The sequence below is a fragment of the Dama dama genome, chromosome 1, assembly GCF_033118175.1.
Source record: "Dama dama isolate Ldn47 chromosome 1, ASM3311817v1, whole genome shotgun sequence".
In the NCBI taxonomy this organism is placed as follows: Eukaryota; Metazoa; Chordata; class Mammalia; order Artiodactyla; family Cervidae; genus Dama; species Dama dama.
Genome location: NC_083681.1, coordinates 84,871,532 through 84,888,946, shown reverse-complemented (window position 1 = coordinate 84,888,946; position 17,415 = coordinate 84,871,532). Strand labels below are relative to the sequence as shown.

The 17,415-nt window shown below is 41.5% G+C and overlaps 1 non-coding gene across 1 annotated transcript; it reads left to right on the top strand.

The window, feature by feature from the left end:
• The first annotated feature begins 16,290 nt into the window (after positions 1-16,290).
• Positions 16,291-16,382, top strand: LOC133064858 (small nucleolar RNA SNORD116). The gene has a single exon (XR_009694745.1). It is a non-coding gene; the product is annotated as a small nucleolar RNA SNORD116 (small nucleolar RNA).
• Positions 16,383-17,415: the final 1,033 nt, after the last annotated feature.

The window sequence follows — 17,415 nt, the reverse complement described above, 5'->3', positions numbered from 1 at the left end:
TAACACAGTGTTTACCACCGTGATGTTGGATCAGGACACCCGAATGGTGTGACCAGTATTAAAGGTTTGTTTTGTTCAACAATTAAAGTTCTACATGATCTGAGTTCAGACCAGAGTCATTCAGGTCAGTTTCCATCTATTATACAATTTTCCCAGTAGGAAAGGACAAGAAAAATAAGGCCAACTTTAAATAAGTGCCTTAAAATAATGAATAATTTTATCTTAATTGATAAGTAAAAATTTCCACCCAAAAACGGGCTTTATTTAAGGTGGCAGAACCTGATAATTGCATAAAACTTGAACCTGTATGATCAGAGATTTAAATCCTATCCTTAACAAGCTCTTCATAATATTCTAAGAGTTATTATGCCCATCCTCCTAGCTATAGCATTCTTGACACTAGTAGAATGAAAAGTTCTAGGCTATACACAATTCTGAAAAGGCCCAAATGTTGTAGGGCCATACGATGCAGTCAAACTACTTATTAAAGAAGCCCTATGACCAGCCACATCCTGAGTTTCTGTACTTATCCTTGAACCTATCTTTGTCTTCAGCCTAGCTTTCACCATATGAATTCCTCTACCCAAACCATCAGTTAAGACATTCAGTCATGTCTGACTCTTTGTGACCCCATGGACTGCAGCAGGCCAGGCCTCTGTGTCCACCACCAACTCCCGGAGTTTGCTCAAACTCATGTCCATGGAGTCCATGATGCCGTCTAACCCTCTCATCCTCTGTCACCCCTTTCTCCTCCCGCCTTCAATCATTCCCAGCATCAGGGTCTTTTCCAATGAGTCAGTTCCTCACATCAGGTGGCCAAAGTATTGGAGGTTCAGCTTTAGGATCAGCCCTTCCAAGGGATATTCAGGACTGATTTCCTTTAGGATGGACTGGCTGGATCTCAATGCTGTCCAAGGGACTCTCAAGAGTTTTCTCCAACACCACAGTTCAAAAGCATCAATTCTTCAGCTCTCAGTTATCTTTATAGTCCAATTCTTACATCCATACATGACTACTCTATAGTCCAATTCGCACACCCATACATACATGAAAAACCATAGTTTTGACTAAACGGACCTTTGTTAGCAAAGTAATGTCTCTGCTTTTTAATATGCCATCTAAGTATTCTTTTCTTCTTTTCATTTTTTCTTTTCTTCCAAGGAGCAGGAGTCTTTGAATTTCACAGCTGCACTCACCATCAACAGTGATTTAGGAGCCCCCAAAAATAAAGTCAACCACTGTTTCCATTGTTTCCCCATCTACTTGCCATGAAGTGATGGGACCAGATGCCATGATCTTAGTTTTCTGAATGTTGAGTTTTAAGCCAACTTTTTCACTCTCCTCTTTCACTTTCATCAACAGGTTCTTTAGTTCTTCTTCACTTTCTGCCATAAGAGTGGTGTCGTCTGCATATCTGAGGTTATTGATATTTCTCCCAGCAATCTCGATTCCAGGTTGTGCTTCATCCAGTCCAGCATTTCTCATGATGTACTCTGCATATAACTTAAATAACCATGGTGACAACATACAGCCTTGACGTACTCCTTTTCCTATTTGGAACCAGTATGTTATTCCATGTCTGGTTATAACTGTTGCTTCCTGACCTGCATACAGATTTCTCAGGAGGCAGGTCAGGCGGTCTGGTATTCCCATCTCTTGAAGAATTTTCCACACTTTGTTGTAATCCACACAGTCAAAAGTTTTGGCATAGTCAGTAAAGCAGAAGTAAATATTTTCCTGAAATTCTCTTGCTTTTTCAATGATCGAGTGGTTGTTGGCAATTTGACCTCTGGTTCCTCTGCCTTCTCTAAATCCAGCTTGAACATCTGGAAGTTCATGGTTCATGCTCCGTTGAAGCCTGACTTGGAGAATTGTGAGCATTACTTTGCCAGCATGTGGATGAGTGCAGTTGTACCGTAGTTTGTGCATTCTCTGGCATTGTCTTTCTTTGGGATTGGAATGAAAACTGACCTTTCCAGTCCTGTGGCCACTCCTAAGTTTTATAAATTGGCTGGAACATTGAGTGCCGCACTTTCACAGCATCATCTTTTAAGATTTGAAATAGCTCACCTGGAATTTCATCACCTTCACTAGCTTTGTTCATAGTGATGTTTCCTAAGGCCCACTTGATTTCACATTCCAGGATGTCTGGCTCTAGGTGAGTGATCACACCATCGTGATTATCTGGGTCGGGAAGATCTTTTTTGTACAGTTCTTCTGTGTATTTTTGCCATCTCTTCTTAATATCTTCTCCTTCTGTTAAGTCCCTATCATTCCTGTCCTTTATTGTGCCCATCTTTGCATGAAATGTTCCCTTGGTATCTCTAATTTTCTTGAAGAGATCTCTAGTCTTTCCCAATCTATTGTTTTCCTCTATTTCTTTGCACTGATCACTGAGAAAGGCTTTCTTATCTCTCATGGCTCTTCTTTGGAACTCTGCATTCAAATGGGTATATCTCTCTTTTTCTCTTTGCCTTTCACTTCTCTTCTTTTCAGAGCTATTTGTAAGGCCTCCCCAGACATCCATTTTGCCTTTTTGGCATTTCTTTTTCTTGGGGATGGTCTTGATCCCTGCCTCCTGTACAATGTCACAAAGCTGCATCCTTAGTTATTCAGGCACTCTTTCTGGCAGATAAAATCCCTTGTATCTATCTGTCACTTCCACTATATAGTCATAAGGGTTTTGATTTAGGTCATACCTGAACGCTCTAGTGGTTTTTCCGATTTTCTTCTATTTAAGTCTGAATTTGGCAATAAGGAGTTCATGTTCTGAGCCACAGTCAGCTCCTAGTCTTTTTTTTTTGCTGACTGTATAGAGCTTCTCCGTCTTTGGCTACAAAGAATATAATCAACCTGATTTCGGTATTGACCATCTGGTGATGTCCATGTGTAGAGTCTTCTCCAGTGTTGTTGGAAGAGGGTGTTTGCTATGATGAATGCATTCTTTTGGCAAAACTCTATTAGGGTTTGCCCTGCTTCATTCTGTACTCCAAGGCCAAATTTGCCTGTTACTCCAGGTATTTCTTGATTTCCTGCTTTTGTATTCCAGACCCCTTTAATGAAAAGGACACCTTTTTTGGGTGTTAGTTCTTGAAGGTCTTGTAGGTCTTCATAGAACCATTCAATTTCAGCTTCTTCAACCTTATTGGTCGGGGCATAGACTTAGATTACTGTGATATTGAATAGTTCACCTTGGAAATGAACAGAGATCATTCTGTCGTTTTTGAGATTGCATGCAAGTACTGCATCGGACTCTTTTGTTGACTATCGGAGCTACTCCATTTCTTCTAAGGAATTCTTGCCCAAAAGACATAATGGTCATCTGAATTATATTCACCCATTCTAGTCCATTTTATTTCGCTGATTCCTGAAATACCAATGTTCACTCTTGCCGTCTCCTGTTTGACCACTACTAATTTGCCTTGATTCACGGACCTAACATTCCAGGTTCCTATGCTATATTGCTCTTTACAGCATCGGACTTTACTTCCATCATCAGTCATATCCACAACTGGGGGTTGCTTTTGCTTTGGCTCTGTCTCTTCATTCTTTCTGGAGTTATATCTCCACTGATCTCTAGAAGCAAATTGGGCACCTACCAACCTGAGGAGCTTATCTTTTATTATCCTATCTTTTTGCCTTTTCATACTGCTCATGGGGTTCTCAAAATAAGAATACTGAAGTGGTTTGCCATTCCCTTCTTCAGTGGCCCATGTATTGTCAGAAATCTCCACCAGGACCCGTTCATCTTGGCTGGCTCTACACAGCATGGTTCATAGTTTCACTGAGTTAGACAAGGCTCTGGTCCATGTGATCAGATTGGTTAGTTTTCTGTGATTGTGGTTTTCAGTTTGTCTGCCCTCTGATGGAAATCCAATTTTCTGTTGAAGGGTGAGGCTGTGTTTCCTCTCTGTTTTTTGACCTGAGGCCAAACTATGGTGGAGGTGATGAAGATAACGGCGACCTCCATGTGGGCCCTGCTACAGTCAGTGTCCCCAGCCCTGCAGCAGGCCACCACCAACACACGCCTCCAGCAGAGACTCCTGGACACTCACGGGCACGTCTTGGTCAGTCTCCTGTGGGTCACTGCTCCTTTCTCCTGGGTCCTGGTGTGCAATAGGTTCTGTTGTGCCCTCCAAGAGTCTGTTTCCCCAGTCCTGTGGATGTTCTGGCGGCTCTGTGGTGGGTTAACGGTGAACTTCTCCCAGAGGGCTTATGCCATACCCAGGTCTACTGCACCCAGAGTCCCTGTTTCTGCAGCAGTCCACTGCTGACCTGTATCTCCTCAGGACACACCCAGACACAGTTCTGTCTCAGTCTCTGTGTGGCTGAGGCCCTGGTGTGCACAGGGTGCGTTTGAGCCCTCTGAGTGTCTCTGGCAGGTGTGGGGTTTGATTCTGAATGTGACTGTGCCCCTCGTACCATCTTTCTGGGGCTTCTCCTTTGCCCCTGGACGTGGGGTATCTCCTCAGAGTCACTCGAGTGTGATGCAGTTGCTGCTCCAGCATATGATAGAAACATCAGTCAGTCAGTTCAGTCGCTCAGTCATGTCTGACTCTTTGCAACTCCATGGACTCCAGCACACCAGGCCTCCCTATCCATCACCAACTCCCGGAGTTTACTCAAATTCATGTCCACTGAGTCGGTGATGCCATCCAACCATCTCATCCTCTGTCGTCCCCTTCTCCTCCTGCCTTCAGTCTTTCCCAGCATCAGGGTCTTTTCCATTGAGTCAGCTCTTCACATCAGATGGCCAAAGTATTGGAGTTTCAGCTTCAACATCAGTCCATCCAATGAACATTCAGGACTGATTATGTTTAGGATGGACTGGTTGGATCTCCTTGCAGTCCAAGTGACTCTCAAGAGTCTTCTCCAACACCACAGTTCAAAAGCATCAATTCTTCGGTACTCAGCTTTCTTTATAGTCCAACTCTCACATCCATGCAGGATTACTGGAAAAACAATACCCTCGACTAGACGGATCTTTGTTGGCAAAGTAATGTCTCTGCTTTTTAACATGCTGTCTAGGTTGGTCATAACTTTTTTTAAAAGCAGTGTCATTTTATTTCATGGCTGCAATCACCATCTGCAGTGATTTTGGAGCACAAGAAAATAAAGTGAGCCACTGTTTCCACTGTTTCTCCATCAATTTGCCATGAAGTGATGGGACCAGATGTCATGATCTATTTCTCTGAATGTTGCTGCAGCTGCTGCTAAGTCACTTCAGTTGCGTCCGGCTCTGTGCAACCGCGTACGCAGAAGCCCACCAGGCTCCCCCATCCCTGGGATTCTCCAGGCAAGAACACTGGAGTGGGTTGCCATTTCCTTCTCCAATGAATGAATTTGAAAAATGAGTGAAGTCGCTCAGTCGTGTCCGACGCTTCGCGACCCCATGGACTGCAGCCTACCAGGCTCCTCCAACCATGGGATTTACAGGGAAGACTACTGGAGTGTGATGCCATTACATTCTCCTCTAAATATTGAGCTTTAAGCAAACTTTTTAACTCTCCTCTTTCAATTTCATCAACAGGCTCTTTAGTTCTTCTTCACTTTCTGCCATAAGGGTGGTGTCATCCGCATCTCTGAGGTTATTAATATTGCTCTCAGCAATCTCGATTCCAGCTCGTGCTTCCTCCAGCCCAGCATTTCTCATGATGTACTCTGCATACAAGTTAAATAAGCAGGCTGACAATATACAGCCTTGATATACTCCTTTCGAATTTGGAACCAGTCTGTGTTCCATGTTCAGTTCTAAGGGTTGTTTCCTGACCTGCATACAGGTTTCTCAAGAGGCAAATCAGGTGGTCTGGCATTCCCAACTCTTTCAGAAATTCCACAATTTATTGTGATCCACAATCAAAGGCTTTGGCATAGTCAATAAAGCAGAAATAGATATTTTTCTGGAACTCTCTTGCTTTTTCAATGATCCAGTGGATGTTGGAAATCTGTTCTCTGGTTGCTCTGCCTTTTCTAAAACCACCTTGAACATCTTGATGTTCACAGTTCACGTATTATTTAAACTATTATATCTACTACTGTGGGCAAGAATCCCTCAGAAGAAATGGAGCAGCCATCATAGTCAACAAGAGAGTCTGAAATACAGTACTTGGATGCAAACTCAAAACGACAGAAGGATTTCTGTTCATTTCCAAGGCAAACCATTCAATATCACAGTAATCCAAGGCTATGCCCTGACCAGTAGTGCTGAAGAAGCTGAAGTTGAACAGTTCTATGAAGACCTACAAGACTGGAATGCAAAAGAAAGAGGTCAACAAACTCCTGGAGTAACAAGCAAATTTGGCCTTGGAGTACAAAATGAAGCAAAGCAAAGGTAATAGAGTTCTGCCAAGTGAATGCACTGGTAAAAGCAAACACCCTCTTTGGAAAAAAGTGTATTTAAAATGCAACAATCAGAAAACTAAGGTCGTGGCATCTAGCCCCAACATTTCATAGCAAATAGATGGTAGAACAACGGAAACAGTGACGGAATTTATTTGAGGGGCAGGGGGGAGGGCTCCGCCAGGCTTTGGCAATATGTGAACTGTGAACATCCAGATGTTCAAGCAGGTTTTAGAAAAGACAGAGGAACTAGAGATCAAATTGCCAACATCTGCTGGATCATCAAAAAAGGAAGAGAGTTCCAGAAAAACATATATTTCTCTTTTATTGAATATGCCAAAGTCTTTGACTGTGTGGATCACCAAAAAACTGTGGAAAATTCTGAAAGAGATGGGAATACCAGGCCACCTGACCTGCCTCCTGAGAAACCTATATGCAGGTCAGGAAGAAACAGTTAGAACTGGACATAGAACAACAGACTGGTTCCAAACACGAAGTGGAGCACGTCAAGACTGGATATTATCACCCTGCTTATTTAAATTATATGCAGAGTATATCATGAGAAACGCTGGGCTGGAGGAAGCACAAGCTGGAATCAAGATTGCCAGGAGCAATAACAATAAACTCAGATACACAGGTGACACCACCCTTATGGCAGAAAGTGAAGTAGAACTAGAGAGCCTCTTGATGAAAGTGAAAGAGGAGAGTGAAAAAGTTGGCTTAAAACTCAACATTCAGAAAACTAAGATCATGGCATCTGGTCCCATCACTTCATGGCAAATAGATGGGGAAACAATGGAAACAGTGACAGACTATTTTGGGGGGCTCCAAAATCACTACAGATGGTGACTGTAGCCATGAAATTAAAACATGCTTACTATTTGGAAAAACAAACAAACAAACAAAAAAAACAAAAAAAAACTATGACACACCTAGACAGCATAATACAAAGCAGTGACGTTACTTTGCCACCAAAGGTCCATCTAGTCAATGCTATCGTTTTTCAAGTAGTCATATATGGATGTGAGACTTGGACTATAAAGAAAGCTGAGCACCGAAGAATAGATGCTTTTGAACTGTGGTGTTGGAGAAGACTCTTGAGGGTCCCTTGGACTGCAAGGAGATCCAACCAGTCTATCGTAAAGGAGATCAGTCCTGGGTGTTCATTGGAAGGACTGATGATGAAGCTGAAACTCCAATATTTTGGCCACCTGATGTGAAGAGCTGACTCATTTGAAAAGACCCTGATGCTGGGAAAGACTGAGGGCAGGAGGAGAAGGGGATGACAGATTATGAGATGGTTGGATGGCATCACCAACTCGATAGACATGGGTTTGGATCAACTCCGGGAGTTGATGATAGACAGGGAAACCTGGTGTGCTGCAGTTCATGGGGTTGTAAAGAGTCAGACACGACTGAGCAGCTGAACTTAACTGAACTGAAAATCACTGCAGATGGGGACTGCAGTCATGAAATTAAAATAGGCTTGCTCCTTGGAAGAAAAGTTATGACTAACCTAGACAGCATATTAAAAAGCACAGACATTACTTTGTTGACAAAGATCTGTCTAATTAAAGCTATGATTTTTCCAGTAGTCATCTAGAGATATGAAAGTTGGACTATAAAGAAAGCTGAGCACTGAAGAATGGATGCTTTTAAACTGTGTTGTTGGAGAATTCTTGAGAATCCCTTGGACTCCAAGGAGATCCAATCAGTCCATCCTAAAGGATGTCAGTCCTGAATATTCATTGGAAGGACTGATGCTAAAGCTGAAACTCCAGTACTTTGGCCACCTGATGCAAAGAGCTGACTTATTTGAAAAGACCCTGGTGCTGGGACAGATTGAAGGCAGGAGGAGAAGGGGATGACAGAGGATGAGATGGTGAGATGGCATCACCGACTCAATGGACATGGGTTTGGGTGGACTCCGGGAGTTGGTGATGGACGGGGAGGCCTGGAATGCTGCAGTCCATGGGGTCACAAAGAGTCAGACAGGACTGAGCAACTGAACTGAACCAAATCACTATTATTAACAGTCTCCTTCCTATCAACGTGAGCATTAGACCCCTGATTCCAATATGACCAATGAATACATTTACTCTCCAATATTTTCTATCCCTAACACTAAGCCCTATGCATATGACACATATCCGTATGCATCCTATTATCAAGTACTCTTCCTCAAGCATAAGAAATGTGTCTAACTAGAGTTACTTTGAGAGAGTAAATAATAGAGATTTAAATCCTCTTATATCTAGAATTATAGGATTGAACATACCCCTAAGTATCCAAACTTCTTTGTGCTACCAAACTACACCACATTCTACAAGTAAGGTCAGCTAATTAAACTATTGGGCCTGTACCCCAAAAATGTTCATTTATACCCTTTCTGTACTAATAAGTCCCATCATCTTTATCATTATCCTATCAACTATTTTCTCAGGATTTATTGTCATTATAATTATCTCCATTGATTACTTATCTATTTGGCTTTGAAATAAATATATTAGGCATGATCCCCATCATAATAAATAAATCAACCCAGGAGCAACAGAAGCATCCACTAAATACTTGACACAATCCACCACATCAATATGACTCATGATAACTGTCATTATCTATTATTCTCAGGCCAGTGGACTGTCACAAAACTATTTAATCCAACAGCATCCATATTAATAACAATAGCCTTCATAATAAAACTGGAAATATCTGCATTTCACATTGCAGTACCAGAAGGTATACAAGACATTTTACTAACATCTGGCTTCACCCTATGACCATGACAAAAACTTGCACCCATGTCTGTGCTATACCAAACTTCACCATCAATTAATTTAATAGTGTACTGTGTGCTGGGCTTAGTCACTCAGTCATGTCCGACTCTTTGTGATCCCATAGACTGTAGCCCACCAGGCTCCTCTGTCCATGGGATTCTCCAGGCAAGAATCCTGGAGTGGATTGCCAGTCCTTTCTCCAGAGGATCTTCCCAACTCACAGATGGAACCCAGGTCTCCTGCATTGCAAGCAGGTTCTTTATTTTATGAAATACAGGAAAATTCCTGTACTACAGGGGTGTTCCTTATACTTCAAAGCCCTGAGCAAGTATAATTTACTTAATTCCTGTTCATAAGGTTTGCAAGATTATATCTTACATCAATTGAATGCAAACAAGCCACCTCAAGCTGAACCCTCTCTAGATTGGTGGGGTATAACCCCATGAACTTTTATTTAACAGCGAAATACCCTGGTCAACTGACTTCAACCTACTTCTATTGCAAAAGGAAAATAGAAAAAACAAAAAAAAAGCGGTATAAGTCCCAGCAAGTTGAACCAGCTTCTTTGAATTTGCAATTCAACGTGAAATATTCATCACAGGACTTAGTAAAAAGAAAAAGTGGATTAAACCCCTGTCTTTAGATTTACAGTCTAAAGCTTACTCAGCCATTCTGCCTATGTTCATCAACTGCCTATTATTTTCAGCTAACCATAAAGATATGGGTACTATATACTTACGATTTGGTGCTTGAGCCAGGAAGGCAGTGTTGCAGTGAAAGGGAAAAAGGAGGAATGAGTTTCTCTCCTTTCTTTTCTGACAACAAAGAAAATAAAGAAAAGAGTGAGCAGGCCTGAACATTCCTAACGTTTCTTTTTACTGTAAATGCTCCTCACGCTGAATGTCTGTGACTAAGTTTGCTTTTCTGTCCCTAAACTCTGCAGAAGCTACACTTGGCACCTATGTTCCTTTGACTCTGCGCTAAATATATCCCCATCTGCTGTTTACCTTCAGAACACTCTTCCCCTTGTAGTTCCCTATCAGAAAGAAGGCCACAGAGTCACTGAATGCCAGACTCAATTACTGGGTTATTGACATCAGTCTCCTACTGTCTTTGAAACAATGCAAAAGGAAGAAATCAAGATCCTATCCCCTTTGCTCCTCATCACTGATTCCTGACTGTGAGCTCTTGCCTTCTATAAGCCCCTAGATTCATCTCGGGGGGCAGGGCACAGCTCTCGAGGCATAAGCCTACTGCATTTCTCCTCTCTGCCAGATAAGAATAAAAGCCACCTTTCTATTTCCTCCAAGCCCGGTCTCCATGTTTTTCGTTCAGCGTCAGTGGGCAAAGAAGGCCAAGATTTTGGCTGGCAACAGTAGGCACAGCCCCAAGGTCGTTAATCTGTGTTGGGTTGGGCCAACCTGGAACTCGACTTGGAGATGACCAAATTTATAATGTAATTGTAACAGCTCATGCATTTGTAGTAATTTTCATTATAGTACTCCCTATGATGATTGGAGGCTTTGGTAACTGATTAGTTTCCCTGATAGCTGGAGCTAATGACATAGTTTTCCCTGAATAAATAAGCTTCTGACTTCTCCCTCCCTCGTTCCTCTTACTGCTTGCATCACCAATAGCTGAAGCAGGCACTGGCACAGGCTGAGCTGTCTACACCTTTAGCCAGAAATCTAGCTCATGCTGGAGCTTAAGTAGACTTTACTATTTTTTCTCTACACCTCACAGGTGCTTCTTCTATCTTTGGTGTTATCTATTTTATTACTACAAATATTAATATAAAGCCCTGCCATATCCCAATATCAAACACACTTATTCATGTGATTAGTCCTAATCACAGCCATATTACTATCACTACCTGTATTGACAGCTGGTATTTTTACTATGCTATTCACAGACTGAAATCTAAATACAGCTTTCTTTGATGCTGAAGGAGGAGAGGACCCAATACTGTATCAACATTGATCTGATTTTTCCGACACATGAAGTATATATTTTGATTTTGCCAGGATTTAGGATGATTTCACATATTGTAACCTATTACTTAGGGGGAAAGAAACTTTCATTTACATGGGAATGGTCTGAGCTATAGTGTCAACTGGATTCTTAGGATTTATTGTATGAGAACATTGGATATTCACAGTAAGGATGTATGTTGACACATAAGCCTATTTCACATCAGCCACTATAATTATCACTAGGCCAACAAGAGTAAAAATGTTCAGTTGATTAGCAATGCCTCATGACAGTAACATTAAATGACCCCCAGCTATAATGTGAGTCCTAGCTTTTATATTTCTTTTCACAGTCAGAGGGTTAATAGGAATTTTCCTGGCTAATTCACCTTCAGTTATTTTCTTCATGATATACACTACGTAGTACCATAGTTGCATTATGTACTTTCAGTGGGAGACTTGCTATTATAGGGGGCTTTCTGCACTGAATCTCATTATTTTCAGGCTATACTCAACTTGACATGAGCAAAAATTCACTTCATAAATGTATTTGTAGATGTTAACATAACCTTTCTCAAAAACACTTTCTAGGCCCATTTGGAATACCACAACAATATTCTGGCTACACAGTATGCCAGATGCATACACAGTATGAAATACTATTTCATCTATAGGCCCATTCATTTCTTTAACCACAGTAATACCAATAATTCTATTACCTGACAAGCATTTGCATCAAGACGAGGTCATAACAGTAGACCAACCATATCACACACTCAAAGAACCTATGCACACCATTTTAAAATAAATAAGGGAGGAATTGAACCCGCAACTACTGATTTCAAGCCAAAATCATAACCATGATTTCCTTCTCTATTTAGGAGATATTAGTAAAATATTATATCACTTTGTTGAAGTTAAGTTATAGTGAAAAATCTGTATATATCAATGGCATATCCTCTACAACTAGACTTTCAAGATGCAACACCAGCCATCATAGAAGAATTCTTACACTTCATGATAACACATTAGTAATTGTTTTCTTAGTCAGCTCACTAGTAGTTTATATTATCTCACTTATTCTGACAACAAAACTCACACACACTAGCACTATAGACACACAAGAAGTAGACTATCCGAACAATCTTACCAGCTATTATTTTCATCTTAATTGCCTTTCTATCCCTATAAATTTTATACATAAGAGACAAAATTAACACTCCATGCCTTATGCTATAAACTATCAGTCACCAAAGATATTGAAGCTATGAAAACACAGATTATGAAGACTTGAATTTTGACTCCTATATAAGTCCAACATCAGAGTTAAAGCCAGGGTATTTGGAAGTAGATGATTGGATCGTTTTACCTATAGCAATAGTTAAACAAATGTTAATTTCCACAGAAGATGTGCTACACTCATAACCTGTGCCTTCTCTAGGACTAAAATCAGGTGTGATCCTAGGGCACCTATATCAAACAATTTTTCTAACACTAATTCAGTTCAGTTCAGTCGCTCAGTCATGTCTGACTCTTTGGGACCCTGTGAACCGCGGCACACCATGCCTCCCAGTCCATCACCAACTCCCGGAGTCCACTGAAACCCATGTCCGTCAAGTCGGTGATGCCATTCAACCATCTCATCCTCTGTCATCCCCTTATCCTCCTGCCCTCAATCCCTCCCAGCATCAGGGTCTTTTCAAATAAGTCAGCTCTTTGCATCAGGTGCCCAAAGTATTGGAGTTTCAGCTTCAACATCAGTCCTTCCAATGAACATCCAGGACTCATCTCCATTAGGATGGACTGGTTGGGTCTCCTTGCAGTCCAAGGGACTCTCAAGCGTCTTCTCCAACACCACAGTTCAAAAGCACCAATGCTTATGTGCTCAGTTTGCTTTATAATCCAATACTCGGGAGGAGCCAAGATGGTGGAGGAATAGGATGGGGAGACCACTTAGTCCCCTACAAATTCATCAAAATAACAATTGAATGCAGAGCAAACTTCACAAAACAACTTCTGATCGCTAGCTGAGGACATCAGGAGCCCAGAAAAGCAGCCCATTGTCTTTGAAAGGAGATAGGACAAAATATAAAAGATAAAAAGAGAGACAAAAGAGCTAGGGATGGAGACCCGTCCCGGGAAGGGAGTCTTAGTAGAGGAAGTTTCCAAACACCTGGAAACCCTCGCACTGGAGGATCTGGGGAAATTTTTGAATCTCGGAGGGCAACCTAACTGGGAGGAAAAATAAATAAAACCCATGGATTACGTGCCTAAAAGCAACTCCCAGCAGAAAAGTACCCCAGACGCCCGCATCCACCTCCAGCAAGTCGGGGCAGAACGGAGAGGATCCGGCGGCATTGCTTAGGGTAAGGACCGGGCCTGAGTGCCCTGAGGGCAATTGGAGGGAGCTTTTGTGAGATTTCAACTTAAACTGTGGGATAGCCAAAGAGAGAGAGAAAATTAACCGACCCGAACACACTGCCAGCCATTCGCAGAACAAAGGGCTTGAGCAAGTCCAGAGAAGAGCTAGCCTGTGGCGGACTGGCCCAGCCCTGCCAGAAGCAGAAGGCACGGGGGAGGGGAAAGGGGCAAACTCGGCCCCAAAGACGGCATACCCTACCACACTGCAAACAGGTCTCCAGTTTCTAACCAAAGACTTCCTGAGATTCTGGATGGTCGACATCTGCCGGGAGGGTCACGGCTAAACTCAAGGCGCACGCACCCGACCGGCGCGGGCGGGGACTGGGGCTGAGGACGTGGAGGGGAGAAGGTGCACCAAACCCGGGGAGAGTATGCCCATCAAGCTCCTGGCTGCCTGAGCTGCTTGGGCCGGGGAAGGCACAAAACGCAGGCGCAAATGAGTCCACGCTTTTGTGGAATACCTGAAAACTGGAACCGCACGCAATGCAGGGCACGCTCCATATAGAGCAGCCGGGAGACTGAGCACCGTAGACGGGGAAAGCAACGCCCCTCCCTCCCTGCAGCGCGACGGAACTAAAGAATCTGAACAAGAGACCACCTCCGCCCGCCTGTGTCAGGGCGGAAATTAGGCACTCAAGAGACTGGCAAACAGAAGCCAAATGAACAAAGGGAACCGCTTCAGAAGGGACCGGTGTAACAGATTAAAATCCCTGTAGATAACACCGACTACACCAGAAGAGGCCTACAGATATCGAGAAGTGTAAGCTGGAACAAGGAGCTATCTGAAACTGAGCCGAACCCACACTGACCACAACAGCTCCAGAGAAATTCCTAGATATATTTTTACTTTTTTTTTTTTAATTAAAAAAATTTTTTTACTTTTCTTTTTTATTTTTTCTCTTTTATTTTCTTTTAAAATTCCCTATTACTCTCCCACTACTATGTAACTTTCATTTTCATATATTTTTACAATTTTTTTAATTAGGAAAAAAACATTTTTGTTGTTTTTCTTTTCTTTTTTTTTTCTTTTTCTCTTATTTTCTTTTAAAGTCCTCTATTACTACTGTACTACTCCTTAATTTTCATTTTCATTTCACTAGAACCTTCCAAAAAAAAAAGAGAGAGAAGCCCTATTTTTAAACCAAACATCATATATATTTCTAAAATTTTTTGTGTTTCTGTTTTTAATATTGTATTTTTAAGAGTCTAACCTCTACTCTAGATTTTTAATCTTTGTTTTTCAGTATGTGATATAAATTTTGGACATTTAAGAATCCAATATTCAGTTCCCATTTTTATTCAGGAGTGTGTTGATTACTCACTCCCACTTTTGACTCTCCGTTTTCTACCTCAGAACACGTCTATCTCCTCCTTTCCCCTTCTCTTCCCAATCCAATTCTGTGAATCTCTGTGGGTGTCTGGGCTATGGAGAACACTCTGGGAACAGACAACTGCATAGATCTGTCTCTCTCCTCTTGAGTCCCCCCTTTTCTCCTCCTGCTCATCTCTATCTCCCTTCTCCCTCTCCTTTTCTTCATGTGACTCTGTGAACCTCTCTGGGTGTCCTTCACGGTGGAGAATCCTTTCACCATTAACCTAGAAGTTTTATTATCAGTGCTGTATAGTTGGAGAAGTCTTGAGACTACTGGAAGAATAAAACTGAAATCCAGAGGCAGGAGACTTAAGCCCAAAACCTGAGAACACCAGAAAACTCCCAACTACATGGTGCATTAAGTAATAAGAGACCATCCAAAAGCCTCCATACCTACACTGAAACCAACCACCACCCAAGAGCCAATAAGTTCCAGAGCAAGACATACCATGCAAATTCTCCAGCAACGCAGGAACATAGCCCTGAACGTCAACATACAGGCTGCCCAAAGTCACACCTAACACATAGACCCATCTCAAAACACATGACTGGGCACTCCATTGCACTCCAGAGAGAAGAAATCCAGTTCCACGTACCAGAACACCGACACAAGCTTCCCAAACCCGGAAACCTCAACAAGCCAATCATCCAACCTCACCCACTGGGTGAAACCTCCACAATAAAAAGGAACCACAGACCTCCAGAATACAGAAAGCCCACTCCAGACACAGCAATCTAAACAAGATGAAAAGGCAGAGAAATACCCAACAGGTAAAAGAACATGAAAAATGCCCACCAAGTCAAACAAAAGAGGAGGAGATAGGGAATCTATCTGAAAAAGAATTTAGAATAATGATAATAAAAATGATCCAAAATCTTGAAAACAAAATGGGGTTACAGATAAATAGCCTGGAGACAAAGATTGAGAAGATGCAAGAAATGTTTAATAAAGACCTAGAAGAAATAAAAAAGAGTCAATTAAAAATGAATAATGCAATAAATGAGATCAAAAACCCTCTGGAGGGAACCAAGAGTAGAATAACGGAGACAGAAGATAGGATAAGTGAGGTAAAAGATAAAATGGTGGAAATAAATGAAGCAGAGAGGAAAAAAGTAAAAAGGATCAAAAGAAATGAGGACAACCTCAGGGACCTCTGGGACAATGTGAAATGCCCCAACATTCGAATCATAGGAGTCCCAGAAGAGGAAGACAAAAAGAAAGGCCATGAGAAAATACTCGAGGAGATAATAGCTGAAAACTTCCCTAAAATGGGGAAGGAAATAGCCACCGACCTCCAAGAAACCCAGAGAGTCCCAAACAGGATAAACCCAAGGCAAAACACCCCAAGACACATATTAATCAAACTAACAAAGATCAAACACAAAGAACAAATATTAAAAGCAGTAAGGGAGATCAATGACAACACCCTCTCAAGCATTCCTTGGAAATCTGAACAAAATGAGTGAGAACTCATTACCATCTCCTCATCGAAACTGAGGTCCAGCATGTTGAAAAATAAAATAAAATAAAATAAAAGCAGTAAGGGAGAAACAACAAATAACACACAAAGGGATTTCCATAAGGATAACAGCTGATCTATCAATAGAAACCCTCCAGGCCAGAAGGGAATGGCAGGACATACTGAAAGTAATGAAAGAGAATAACCTACAACCAAGATTACTGTACCCAGCAAGGATCTCATTCAGATATGAAGGAGAATTCAAAAGCTTTACAGACAAGCAAAAGCTGAGAGAATTCAGCACCACCAAACCAGCTCTTCAACAAATGCTAAAGGATCTTCTCTAGACAGGAAACACAGAAAGGTTGTATAAACATGAACCCAAAACAACAAAGTAAATGGCAACGGGATCATAACTATCAATAATTACCTTAAATGTACATGGGTTGAATGCCCCAACCAAAAGACAAAGACTGGCTGAATGGATACAAATGCAAGACCCCTATATATGCTGTCTACAAGAGACCCACCTTAAAACAAGAGACACATACAGACTAAAAGTGAAGGGCTGGAAAAAATTATTTCATGCAAATGGAGAGCAAAAGAAAGAAGGAGTCGCAATACTCATAGCAGATAAAATAGACTTTCAAATAAAGGCTGTGAAAAGAGACGAAGAAGGACACTACATAATGATCAAAGGATCAATCCAAGAAGAAGATATAGCAATTATAAATATATATGCACCCAACATAGGAGCACTGCAATATGTAAGGCAAATGCTAACGAGTATTAAAGAGGAAATTAATAGTAACACAGTAATAGTGGGAGACTTTAATACCCCACTCACAACTATGGATAGATCAACTAAACAGAAAATTAACAAGGAAACACAAACTTTAAATGACACAATGGACCAGCTAGACCTAATTGATATCTATAGGACATTTCACCCCAAAACAATCAACTTCACCTTTTTCTCAAGTGCACATGGAACCTTCTCCAGAATAGATCACATCCTGGGCCATAAATCTACTCTTGGTAAATTCAAAAAAATTGAAATCATTCCAGTCATCTTT